At 48.1% G+C, this 12,817-nt stretch overlaps 1 long non-coding RNA gene across 1 annotated transcript in view; it reads left to right on the plus strand.

Annotated features, from left to right (window-relative positions):
• LOC144391067 (uncharacterized) overlaps positions 1 to 558 on the plus strand; it is a 101,737-nt gene extending 101,179 nt beyond the window's left edge. The window contains exon 3 of the long non-coding RNA XR_013454933.1: positions 281 to 558. This is a non-coding gene — a long non-coding RNA (uncharacterized LOC144391067). The remainder of the gene's footprint in view (positions 1 to 280) is intronic.
• The last annotated feature ends 12,259 nt before the right edge of the window (positions 559 to 12,817 follow it).

Below are 12,817 nucleotides of genomic sequence, written 5' to 3' on the forward strand. Positions count from 1 at the left end.
TGATACATTTTTGACTAATGTCTCCTCTATTTCTCCTGCCCTCAGTTCTGTTCCAGACACCTTGTGGGCAGCGCATAAATATGACGTGGGACTCATCAAAAAATGTCAACCTGTGGTCATCACTCCTCGATCAGACTTCCGTCCCCACAAACATCAATACCCACTGTGCCAAGAGGCCATTGACGGTATAACACCGGTGTTCAACTCCCTCTTAAAGGCCGGAGTCATTGTTTCATGTCCTGACTCGCCGGTAAGAACACCTATTTTTCCAGGTAAAAAGATCAGAGATGCAGGCAAACCAACTGAGTGGCGCTTCGTGCAGGACCTAAAAGCAGTTAATGCAGCCGTCCACGCACGAGCCCCAAATGTTCCCAACCCTTACACCATTATGGCACAGGTTCCACCTGATGCTCGATGGTTTTCCGTGGTTGACCTCTCAAATGCTTTTTTCAGTGTCCCTGTGGACATTGACAGTCAGTTTTGGTTTGCGTTTAATTTCAATGGCAAGCCTTACACTTTCACACGCTTGTGTCAGGGATACACAGAATCACCTACGATCTACAACGAGGCACTCAGGGAAAGTTTGGAGAGCCTGACTTTGTCTCCAGGAACAGCTCTTTTGCAGTATGGTGATGACTGTTTAATTGCAGCTCCAACACAAAAGCAGTGTGAACAGGACACAATAAAATTGCTTCAACACTTACCAGCGGAAGGACACAAGGCCAGCCTATCCAAACTACAGTTTGCATCACAAAACGTTCATTTCCTAGGCCATAACATTTCCGGTGAAGGGAAGACACTATCACCAAAACGCATTGCCTCAATTGTAGCACTTCCAAAACCACAAACCAAGAAACAGATGATGTCATTTTTGGCCATGTGTTCCTACTGTAGGTCATTTATTCCAAATTACTCCCAACTCGAGCAACCTCTGTCCGCATTGATACATGGGAAAAATCTCAGCGCGCATGATAAAATTCAGTGGCTCCCTGCAGCCTCTCAAGCTTTCACGGACATGAAATGCGCATTACAAGTTCCTCCGACTTTGGGTCTTCCTGATCCTCACAAACCGTTCACACAAACCGTTGATGAACGTTCTGGATGCAAAACTCGATCCGGTAGCAGCAGGCTTACCACAGTGCCTTTGAGCTGTGGCAGCTGCTGAAAAGGCTCTTACAGCCTCTCGTGACATTGTAGGCTATGCTACGCTAACATTATTGGTTCCACATTCGGTTTCACTAATTCTTCTTGAACAGAAGTCGTCTCATTTATCTGCAGCGCGTTACCTTCGATATCACACATGTCTCCTAGACATGCCGAATGTTACAGTAAAACGCTGCAATGTCCTCAATCCTGCATCTCTTCTCCCCACTCTGGAGGATGGAGAGGAGCATAATTGTTTGGCTGAGCTGGAAGCTCAGTGCACACCTCGACCAGACCTCGCAGATACACCTCTGCTCAACAGTGACATGGTAATGTATGTTGACGGATCTGCTTCACGGGATCCCCTGACTGGTTCTAATCTTGTGGGTTTCTCTGTTGTTTCAGACTCAGCTGTTCTGTGTTCCGGCCCTCTTCCATGTCACCTCTCAGCCCAAGCAGCAGAATTAATCGCGCTAACAGAGGCTTGTAAAGCTAAGGATAAAACGGCAACCATTCACACTGATTCCAGATACGCTTTTGGCGTGGTTCATGATTTTGGCGCGCTGTGGAGACACAGAAATTTTCTCAAATCAGATGGCAAAACAGTGTTACACCACACTCTGATAGCAGAACTATTGGATGCTATTTTGTTGCCCACAGCTATTGCCGTCGGTAAATGTGCAGCGCACACATCCGGCACAGGCGACATAGCAAAGGGAAATGAGCGAGCAGACTTAGCTGCAAAAGCGGCTGCTAGACGTCCTCTTCCCAAACCATCACGCCCAGTTCCTGCCATGTGTTCTCTTCCCTCCTCTCTTGCAGCCGTGCAGTCCCTCTCTACTTCAAAGAGACGCTTTTGGTCCTCCTCCGACTCCAAATTCATAGACGGCATCTGGTATGGTCCGAATGGTAATCCATGCTTACCTAAATATTTCTTCCCTCACTATGCAAAATTGACTCATGGGTTAGACCATGTGTCAAAAGGGGGAATGTTAAGTATCATTGATGCAACATGGTTCACAAAGGTTCTGCCAAGCATGCATAACATGTGCAACTCACAATGTAGGTCGTTCAGTACAGGTGTCACATCATGCAGCACATCCACCGCCTGCAAGACCGTTTGAACATGTAATGATTGATTTTGTGGAACTCTCCCCATCGGAAGGTAAGAAACACTGTCTTGTAATGGTAGACATGTGGTCCAAATGGGTTGAGGTGTTTCCCTCCAGTAAGCAGACAGCCTCCACAGTGGCTAAAGCCTTGATTTCAGAGATCATTCCCCGCTGGGGAATCCCAAACAAAATTTCTACCGACAATGGTTCACATTTTGTCAACCAAGCAATCACAGAATTAAGTGCATACCTGGGTATTGACTTAAAAACACACTGCGCATACCATCCAGCTAGTGGAGGAGCGGTAGAGAGAGAGAATGGAACATTGAAAACAAAACTGGCCAAATGTTGCACAGACACAGGTCTACCGTGGACAAAAGCACTGCCCTTGGTTCTGATGTACATGCGGATGAGGAAACGAACACGCAGCAACCTAAGCCCATTTGAAATCCTTTTCGCAGTTCCTCCCCATATAGGTGTGGAAGCTCCAGGAACACCACTCCCTTCCACCACAATGTGCGAGAATGACATGTTAACCTATTGCATTCGACTGTCTTCCACTTTGTCTGATGTAAGAAAACAGGTTGTAGCTGCACTTCCAAGAGAAGCAACGGGTCCACTACACCGACTGCAACTAGGTGACTTTGTGGTGGTAAAGGACTTCAGGAGGAAAAGTTGGAAAGCTAAACGGTGGCAGGGTCCATTCCAGATTCTCCTGGTCACCCAAACAGCGGTCAAGGTAGCTGAAAGAGCAACTTGGGTTCACGCATCCCATTGCAAGAAGGTTCCAGATCCAGTACCAGCAGTGGGCTCAGGCGACCCTACCTCCACAACAAGTGTCAATCAACCGACACCACCGATCCAGTGACCACGGACGGGCAGTTGACCGACAGACACACAGTGCATTGTGATCCGTGTTGACTGTCTACAACGCGGATGCCTCACAAGAAAGAAGGTTGGCAGACTCCACATCCCAACGTGTACCTGCGGACCAACACAAGAAGAAGAACACGGCCAGGACCCCTCCACATAGACACAGTAGTCGTTTGTGTCACTACGGTTTTTGAGATTTTGTAATCAGCTATCTAAAGAGTGGTTCTCTCTTATCATGGAATGACTCTGACAATAACCCCAACAGTGACTCGGACTCCCTTGACGAGCTGAACACTTACGACCTCGACACGTACGCATAGTGACATAGTGACACACTGTCTGTGTGCATTCCTGGTGTTCTAAATGTTTTTTGTTTCACAGTAGCTTGCTAAAACAATGAGAAATAACATTCTCACAAAAACAGCATTTATTAGTATGTAATGTAGATATGATTGATATAATGACCTTTCAACAATATTCTATATCTGAGGCGGTGGATATTGTGTGAAAGGGGATCAAGTTCTGGTATTGTGATTTAAACATGTTCTCATTCCTTTTTTATTTCAATACTGTACACATGACATCTGGGGTGTAACGCTCAAATCCTGTGAGAAGGTTTCCAGTCTTTATCTTCTCCTAACAGATTTCTTCCTATTTTCCCATTTCGGAGGGTTTTTTAGGGAGTTTTTGTTCTGAGTTTTGTGAGCGATGTCCAGATGTCAATGTTTTGTGATATTTGATGTGGTAGATTATATGTGGTAAATTTTTAGAGTAGTCATTCTAAATTGATTGCATAGTTTGTGATTATTATGTAATCAAAAGAGTGGAATGTAATGGGAAAATGATATGTGACCCTTTTAAATGCTTCATTTGTATAACCAGTTTATTAGTTGCAAGTGCTTAGGTCACAAAGGCCCTGACATAAGAACTGATGTCTCCCACTTGGATTAGATGTTTCCAGCGTCATAGCTGTAGAGATTGAACAAAGTGTTTGTTATGTCTATGACCACCTTTGTTTTAGCATGTTGGGAGAGCAGGATACGGTCAAAGAGCTGACGTGTCTTACATGGATAAGATGTTCCCAGTACCCTGGCTGTAGATACTCAACAAGATGGTTAACGGTTTCTGTTGACGCCACCGATATCTAAACTTAGGTATAAGAACTGCCTCGAGGTGTTGGGAAGAAAAAGGAGGTTCTTGACAGTCTACTGACCACGTAGCTGTTGTGACCCTTTTTCCCTTGCAAGGAAATAAACGGAGAAAAGACATACTTGACTCAGAGCCTTTGATTCTTACTTAACGATTGTCTGTGCAAAATCTTCCACCACATTAGCTCATTTGAATGAACACAGAAACATTATGGCAAACCTGGTTATGACATAACTTGCCATTAATCGTGTACATCACCTGTAGTATAATTGATCATCTTTAATATTTTAGCACATTCTTTGATAAGGCAACAATGGCACATTCCTCGCTGTGATAATACCATTACATTTATTATTGCAAGCATTAAACACATCGTTTAGGTCACCATGTTAATTTCATTGCATTTGTTTATTATTCTGCTCTTGATCAGTGTGGAGTTCACAATATATACGAAGCATTTAAAAAAATAGTTGACAATAAAGAAGCCCATCAGAAAAAAAAATGTACATGGCTGCTTTCCATTATTGTGATTGCATCATTCAAATATTGTAATACTGAGCAACTGCTAAACACTGGACCAGATGTCTGCAAAAATATCTAAATTATTCCATTAACAGTTAAAATAAGCCCACAAAAGAAACATTTTATTTAATGTAGCTGTATTAAAGACTCTGCTTGTGTCGTGTGTCTTTAACTTGGGGATGGTGTTGATGTATTTGAATGTGTTGTGTTCATATATATTGTGTCATATATATTGTGACAAAATGTCCTGAGCTGTCGTCAGCGTCGCCCGGGAAACGGAGCAGACACACCTGCACCCGCTCATCACGGGCTGAGCGGCCACACCTGCGCCTGATCAGAGGATGGCTTGATAAGCCTCAGAGCCACACACAGAGGGGGAAGACGTCCAAGCCTCGGCTAACATTACCTATTATGTCCCGCAGACAGCAGTGCGTGACCGCGAACCCACGTCTCGACACAGACTTCACGGACCCACACCACCGCGCACAGAGAGGAAGAAGGAGAGCCACTAAATAAAATCCACCCTTCGGGGTACTCACCGTGACCCTTGTGTTGTGTCCTTCTCCACCCCGTCACACTGGTGGAGAATGCAGGCAAGGAGCTGAAGAAACACCAACCAGGGACTCACCTCATTTGGATTGCCACGAACGTTTTTTTTTTCCCCCTCTCCCTCCTTGGGTCGCTCATTCACGTTCCCTTCTGGTTTTCTCCCGTGGCGTTCGCCCCCAGAAGATGGAGGACCTACTCAAACACCTCACCGAGGTAAGCGTCCGCCAGCAACAGCTCTTTGAGCATATGGCCTCCCGACAAAGCGAAACGGAGCGGCAGCTCGCCGCCCTCAGCATGGACGCGACCCAGCGGACTCTGACGCTGACAGGAGAAGCGCAACGAGCGTACTCATGCTTCCCCCGGAGCGGAGCAGCTCATATGAGGAGCTAAAGAAGGAAGTCTTGGGGCGAGTGAGGTTGTCGCCCCTTAGCGCCGCTCAACTCGTCCACGACTGGGCATATAACTCACATCGGCCGGCCCGTGCTCAAGTCACAGACCTCTCACGCCTGGTCCAGCACTGGCTACTGGCCGGGGGCCCCACCGCACACCAGATAGCGGAGCATGTGGTGGTCGATTGGCCTTTTCGGGCGCTTCCTCGCCCTCTCCGCCAGGCAGCCGGCATGCGGCACCCCACCAACGTCGACGAGCTGGTGGAGGCCATCGAGCTGGCGGAGGCCACCCAACGCCGGGAGGTTGGAGAGAGAGAGCTGTTCTTTCCCCGCCGGGAGACCCGGGAGCAACACCAGCCGGAGCGTGCACAGCGACCAGTAAGCAGGCCGGCGGTTTCCAGCCCGCAGGATGAACCTATGTCCACCGAAGCACCGCAGGCCCTTGGAGGGCTTGGCAGACAGGCTGTGCCTGAGACTCCGAAACAAGCCCGGCCAACGCATTCGCGACCGTTTCCACTGGCCGGGTCTGGAGGCCGAGGTCAAGCGCTTCTGTCAAGCTTGTCCCACCTGTCAACGGACGTCGCCACGCACCACGCCCCCCAGCCCACTGATTCCGCTGCCCATCATCGGCGTGCCCTTCGAGCGAATCGGGATGGATCTAGTGGCGCCGCTGCCGAAGTCCGCCCGGGGACACGAACACTTCCTGGTCATCCTGGACTAAGGCACCCGCTACCCGGAGGCCATCCCCCTCCGTAAAGCCACCCCCAAAGCCATTGCCCAGGACCTGTTCCTGCTGAGTAATCGGGTCGGCCTACCCTCCCAGATCCTGACGGACCAAGGCACCCCCTTTATGTCCCGGGTTATGGCTGACCTCTACAAGCTCCTTCAGATCAAACGGCTCCGGACCACCGTGTACCAACCGCAGACGGATGAACTGGTCGAGCGTTTCAATCAGACGCTCAAACAGATGCTGCGTCAAATGGCCGCAGAGGACAAGCGGGACTGGGACAAGATGCTGCCTTACGTCCTGTTTGGGATCCGAGAGGTGTCCACCGGCTTTACCCCCCATTCAAGCTTCTCTTCGGCCGACAGCGTTGCCCGGGAAGCTTGGGAGCAGCAGCCACCGAACCACGGTGGGCCACATCCGGCGGATGCGGGAGCGGATCGACAGGGTCATGTCCCTGGTCCGGGAACACCTTGCCCAACAATCCCAGCAACGGCACTACAACCGGGCGGCCCAGCCACGGGAGTTTCAGCCAGGCGACCACGTCATGGTCCTAGTCCATGTCCAAGTTCCTGGCCAACTGGCAGGGCCCCTACACCGTCACCGAAAGGATTGGCCCGGTTACTTACACGGCAGCCGGGGGAGACGGAAAGACCAAATCTATCACGTGAACCTTCAGAAGCGCTGGCTTGGGACCGGACCCCAGCTGGCGGCCCTCGTGCAACTTACCCCCGTGGCTGTTGACATGGACCCCCACCTCTCGGCGGCCCAAAAATCAGAGCTGCAACACCTGGTGAGTCAGTTCACCAATGTGTTCTCTCCCAAGCCTGGACGGATCCAAGTCCTCGAGCAGGATATCCGCACAGCTCCCGGAGTCATCATCCGGCAGCGGCCCTATCGTGTCCGGGAAGCTCGACGACACGCCATCGAGGAAGAGGTGCAGGAGATGTTGAGGTTGGGGACCATTGAGCCATCACACAGCCCGTGGTCCAGCCCTATCGTCATGGTACCAAAGCCCGACGTCACCTTCCGCTTCTGCGGACGACTTTCGCCGCCTCAACGAGGTATCTGAGTTCGACACCTACCCGATGCCGCGGGTCGATGAGCTGTTGGATCGCCTGGGAAGGGCCCGGTTCATCTCAACCCTGGACCTCACCAAGGGTTACTGGCAGGTCCCGTTAACCGAGCAGGCCAAGCCGAAGACAGCGTTTTCAACCCCGAGTGGGCACTGGCAGTACCGGGTCCTTCCCTTTGTCGTGCACGGGGCCCCTGCCACCTTCCAACGCCTCATGGACGTCCTCCTGCGGCCTCACCAAACCTATGCGGCCGCCTATCTGGATGACATCATTGTCCACTCAGAGACCTGGGAGGACCACCTAGAGCGGCTGCGGAGGGTGCTATCGGAGCTACGCCGGGCTGGACTGACCGCCAACCCCCGTAAGTGTCACCTGGCCCTCGCCGAAGCCAAGTACCTGGGGTATCGGGTTGGCCGGCGCCTTATCCGGCCCCAGGAGAAGAAGGTGGCGACTATCCGCTCAGCAACGCGGCCCACCACCAAGACACAGGTACGGGCCTTTTTGGGATTGGCGGGATACTACCGCTATTTTATCCCTAACTTCTCCTTAGCCTCTCCCCTGACAGACCTGATCAGGAAGGGGCAACCGGAGAAGATCCCATGGAGCCCGGAGACAGAAAACGCGTTCCGGTGGATAAAAACAGCCCTCACGTCGGAGCCTGTGCTCCGAGCCCCCGACTTCAACCGGCCCTTCCTGGTGCAAACGGATGCCTCCAATACCGGGTTGGGAGCCGTCCTCTCCCAGGTCCTCGACGGCGAGGAACACTCGGTAGTCTATATCAGCCGCAAGCTGACCCCTGCCGAGCAACAGCACACGACCGTCGAGAGGGAGGCGTTGCCAGTCAAGTGGGCAGTCCTGGAGCTCCGCTATTACCTCCTCGGCCACTACTTCACCCTGATCACGGACACGCCCCTCTACAGTGGATGGCCCACGCCAAGGATACCAACGCCAGGGTGACGCGGTGGTTCCTCGCGCTCCAGGATTTGCGCTTCACGGTACAACACCGGGCGGGGACAGCCAACGGCAACGCCGATGGCCTATCAAGAATATGGTCAGCATTCGCGGATCGGTCGGGCTCTGCTCCCCACCCTTCCCCAATCTCCCCGTCACAATATTTTATAAGTAGCGGGTAGAGCTCCCCGGGCTGCCGCAGTATTTGCCTTACAAGCTTATTTAGATGAAACCGTATTCACTGTATACAAACTTAAATGCACGTTGCCCCCCGCTGCATCTGAAATGGGACCAACTTTTTTAGATTTGGCTACAATAATTCATATTGCCAGGGCATTTTATAATCCCAGAACAAAACATGAACCCACTTCACATAAATGTAAGAATCAAAAGGAAGAGCGTAAAAAAGTGAAAAAGAAGAAAAGAGACAAGGCTATTTAGCAGCCACAGTGGAGGATTATATTTATTTCAAAGAAGAAGTCGAAGACTAATCTGTTTAACATTTGGGTGTCTCCGGCCTTGGGGAACATGGGGCGTTCGAACTAGTGTTTTAGCAGCCATCATGGCCTCACAGCACACTGTTCAGTCGCATTACCACTTAGCGGCCTTATTAAAGTCCAGCTCCAAACCCCTTACATGACATCAAACGTGTTCCATTAAATTGTGACATCTTGTACAAAGTTGTAGAAGCTATTAAAAAACGCAATGGTGAGGAAAGAGCCACAGACACAAATAGTGGAGGAAACCTTTTGGATATTTTCTTTTTTATAATTGTTTTCAAAGCTTAATTTAGGAAATTAGAGCTGCTCATGTTGATTGTGAAACGCTTACTGTTGAATACTTCCCTTGAGGGAGAGTCTTATGGTAAGTGTGCTTTCCACATGATCATTAACCATAAATATCAAAAGTTCTTGACACAATCATTTCTGGTCTGGTAGAGCTAATGCAGCTTAATTAAAATCCTCTCAAAGATCACCATGGGTGACTTCTGCAATATTCTGTCTGGATCATCATTGGCTCCTCTCATTTACAGTCTTTATAATGATCTCACACAAATAGAAAAGATATTCTTAGTTTGTTTTCAAAATGACCATGAATGTTTTGTCACTACTTTCAGACATGCATCGACTGAAAATAAAAAACATGTTCGACACTAAAAAAGCACAACGCAAAATATATTACCAAAGTATTTTCAAATCAATCATAGTTTTTAGAAAGCCAACATTGGAATTCCAGGTAATTGTTTTTTAACTAAATATGACACAGAAAAGCACCATTGACACCGGAGTTTATCAATACTTTTCAAAGCAGTGGTGCCCATTTACAGTGTTTCAATAGCCACCACTATCTTTGTGAAAAGTAAAAAAGTGATGTCTGCTGTAGAAACATGGCAGACTCTGTGGAAGAGATTTTTTGTAAGCTAAATAAGGCATAACGACAATAAAAACATAGCTGCATGTATAATAATCTGTTTTCGCCAATTAACCCCAGTAAACACTGAATCTTTAATTAACTCTTTGGGACTTTTTTTTATCTTCTGTACATCTTTGCCAAATTGGATTTACTGTTGTATTCCATCATATCCTATCCCAGGAAAGTGTTTTCAGCTGTAACCGCCGTATTCAACCAGATTAGAGTAGAGTCCGTAAACCAACAAGTAGGCTAAATCAAGAGCGTACACAGCCGGCCCAGCAATGTCAACAAAGAAAGGAGAAGCTAGGATAAGAACACACACGGAAACACCGGTTCCCCCCGAGGCTTCTTTCTCCTCTGCTCTTCTCCTTATACAACTGCCAGTTTGCAGGTGACACCACCCTCATTGGACTCATCTCTGGTGGGTATGAGTCCAATTCAACCTGGCAAAGACAATGATGGTTCCCTTCTACACGGCCATCATCACAGTCCATCCTCTGCTCACCGTCTGGTACGCTGCAGCCACAGCCAAAGACAAGGGCAGGCTGCATCGTGTCATCCGCTCTGCATCTTTTATTTGTTATTCTATATTCCTCTAGCTTGTAGCCCTCTATTTTATACTGAAGATTTAAAAATTGTAAACGTGTACATGTCATTTTTCTTGCATGTTATTTGTCTTGTTGTCTTACTGTCCAATGTAATGCACCAACCGCCCTGTCCGTATTTTGGCAATACAGTGATCCCTCGCCACTTCGCGGTTCACTTATCGCGGATTCGCTATTTCGCGGATTTTCATATTGCATTTTTTTGTTTTTTGGTGCATTGTGCTCTGCATTCTGATTCGCTAAAAACTCACTCCCGAGCCGTTCATTACAGTTCTCCAACGTAATCGATGGTGGCATGTCGGTGTACAAGGATCTTTTTGCAAAGAAGAAAAAAGAGCGACAACAGCTGCCTATCACTATGTTCTTCTCCCGAACAAACACACCTGCACCGCGGGCTTCAGAAGAAGAGAACACTGCAGAGCGCAGTCAGGATGCAGCGGCCCAGTCTGAAGAGCAGTGAAACGGCCTACACGTGAGTCACTGTATTTGTATACAGTACTGTACATGTAATAGTTGCTAATTGTAAAAAAAAAAAAAAGTTTTCTATTTCGCGGATTTCACTTATCGCGGGTCATTTTCGGAACGTAACCCCCGCGATAAACGAGGGATTACTGTACTGTAAATGTTCCTGATTCCTGAAGACATTGTCATGAAAACACAATATTTAGCTATTCATAGTTAATGCTTTCCGTTGCATCAAAGCACAAGGAAATAGGAGGAATCGCACTCCGACCATATATCAATGGTCTATATGGCATTTAAATACCACACAAGATTAGACACTTGCAACACCATCACACCTGGAGCTTTACACATGCCCTGTGTCATACGAGGGCAATCTACGGTGAAGGCAGGATAGCAGAGGAGAGACCGTATAGAGCAGAGCTGTCAACGCAGAGCTTGCTGTCCAACAAGCATCTTTCTCCATCCTCTCTCTTTCTCTTTCTCCTGGCAAATGATTTGTAGAGGGGCAGACCATGCGGTGCCAAAACCACAGATATCTGGCAGAAGATCACACAGATCACTGAGCCAGCTGAACCCACAGGCAGCTGGGCGTGATGATGCACAGGACGCTTCCTATCAACAGGATGTACTGTAGCACAGGCGGACACTTAAGGAGGTCCCGCTAAGATACCGAGGACAGGGGACCAGAGAGGGAGCGGCTAGGAGGAGGAACTCCAATCTGCAAAACCAAGTGAAGAGTTGAAGGGCAATATGAGGGAGGAGAAGAGAAGGCAAGCCTTCCTTTGGACATACGATGAAATAAGACGAGGGACCTTTATGACTTTAATACATTTAACCCTCTAAGTCGTGCAGGGGTTGCACTGTAGGCCACAACTCAGTCTTTTGTTTTATGCTTAAAAAAAAACATAGAATCACATGTGTCATAATACAATTTACTGTGATAGGATGGAATACATATTGCAATTCTCTATGTATTTATTTTTAAATAGAGTTGTGTCATAAATCTGAGATTATTTTCCTCTTGTCTGCCTGTTTTATTAAGGCATTCCCTCCCTTCTGTAAGACTTCTCCAGTAAAAGAGGTGAACTGCTTTTCAGCTGCGGCAAGGTGCTAATGTTTATTCCAAGGATGATCTCTGCAATACTTACCCTTCGGTTAGATCTGGGAAGGGAATGAGTGGAAGACCGGCTCTCTCAGTAGGTTCCCTTTTGGTGGTCTTCTGCGACAGAAACAGCCTTTGGTGATTGGCTGCTCCAATCCTCCAAATCCTCCACAAGTTTATTGTGGAAGAGGACACATCTGACATTGAAGTAGAAATTACAGTTGAAGATGAAATTGCACTTTCTTGTTTCTTGCTCTTCTGAGTTTGTATCCCTGTGGTTGAATGCACTTATTGTTAGTCGCTTTGGAAAAAAGCGTCAGTTTTCACCCATGATTCTTCTTATCCCAGAAGCTGTCCTCCTCAGAGTGGAATTATGAAAATGGGAAGCGGGGATTGTTGCCGGTAAAACTGAATACATTCAAATTGAATCTGCAATACATCCGTTTGGACAAGTGACTGAACTCTCATGAAGCTAAGGGGTCTTGGTTTGAGATATAACTCTCTTACAGGCCACAGTTCCCCCCTACATCCTGAAGGTGTCCTCTCTCATGAGTGTGTTACTGGTATGGTAACCTGCGAGATTTAGCAAAAGGTAAAGCGCTCCCCTGCTGAACACCCTGGACCATTACTCGTTATGAGGACAGAATTATTTTTTACCTGCCATTCTACGTTCTCTAGTGTGGCTAATCCTCCCGCCCGGCTTGCAGTCCTGACATAAGACCCTATTTCTATTTCTGTTAAGAT

Source organism: Gasterosteus aculeatus, chromosome Y (genome assembly GCF_964276395.1).
Source record: "Gasterosteus aculeatus chromosome Y, fGasAcu3.hap1.1, whole genome shotgun sequence".
Lineage (NCBI taxonomy): Eukaryota > Metazoa > Chordata > Actinopteri > Perciformes > Gasterosteidae > Gasterosteus > Gasterosteus aculeatus.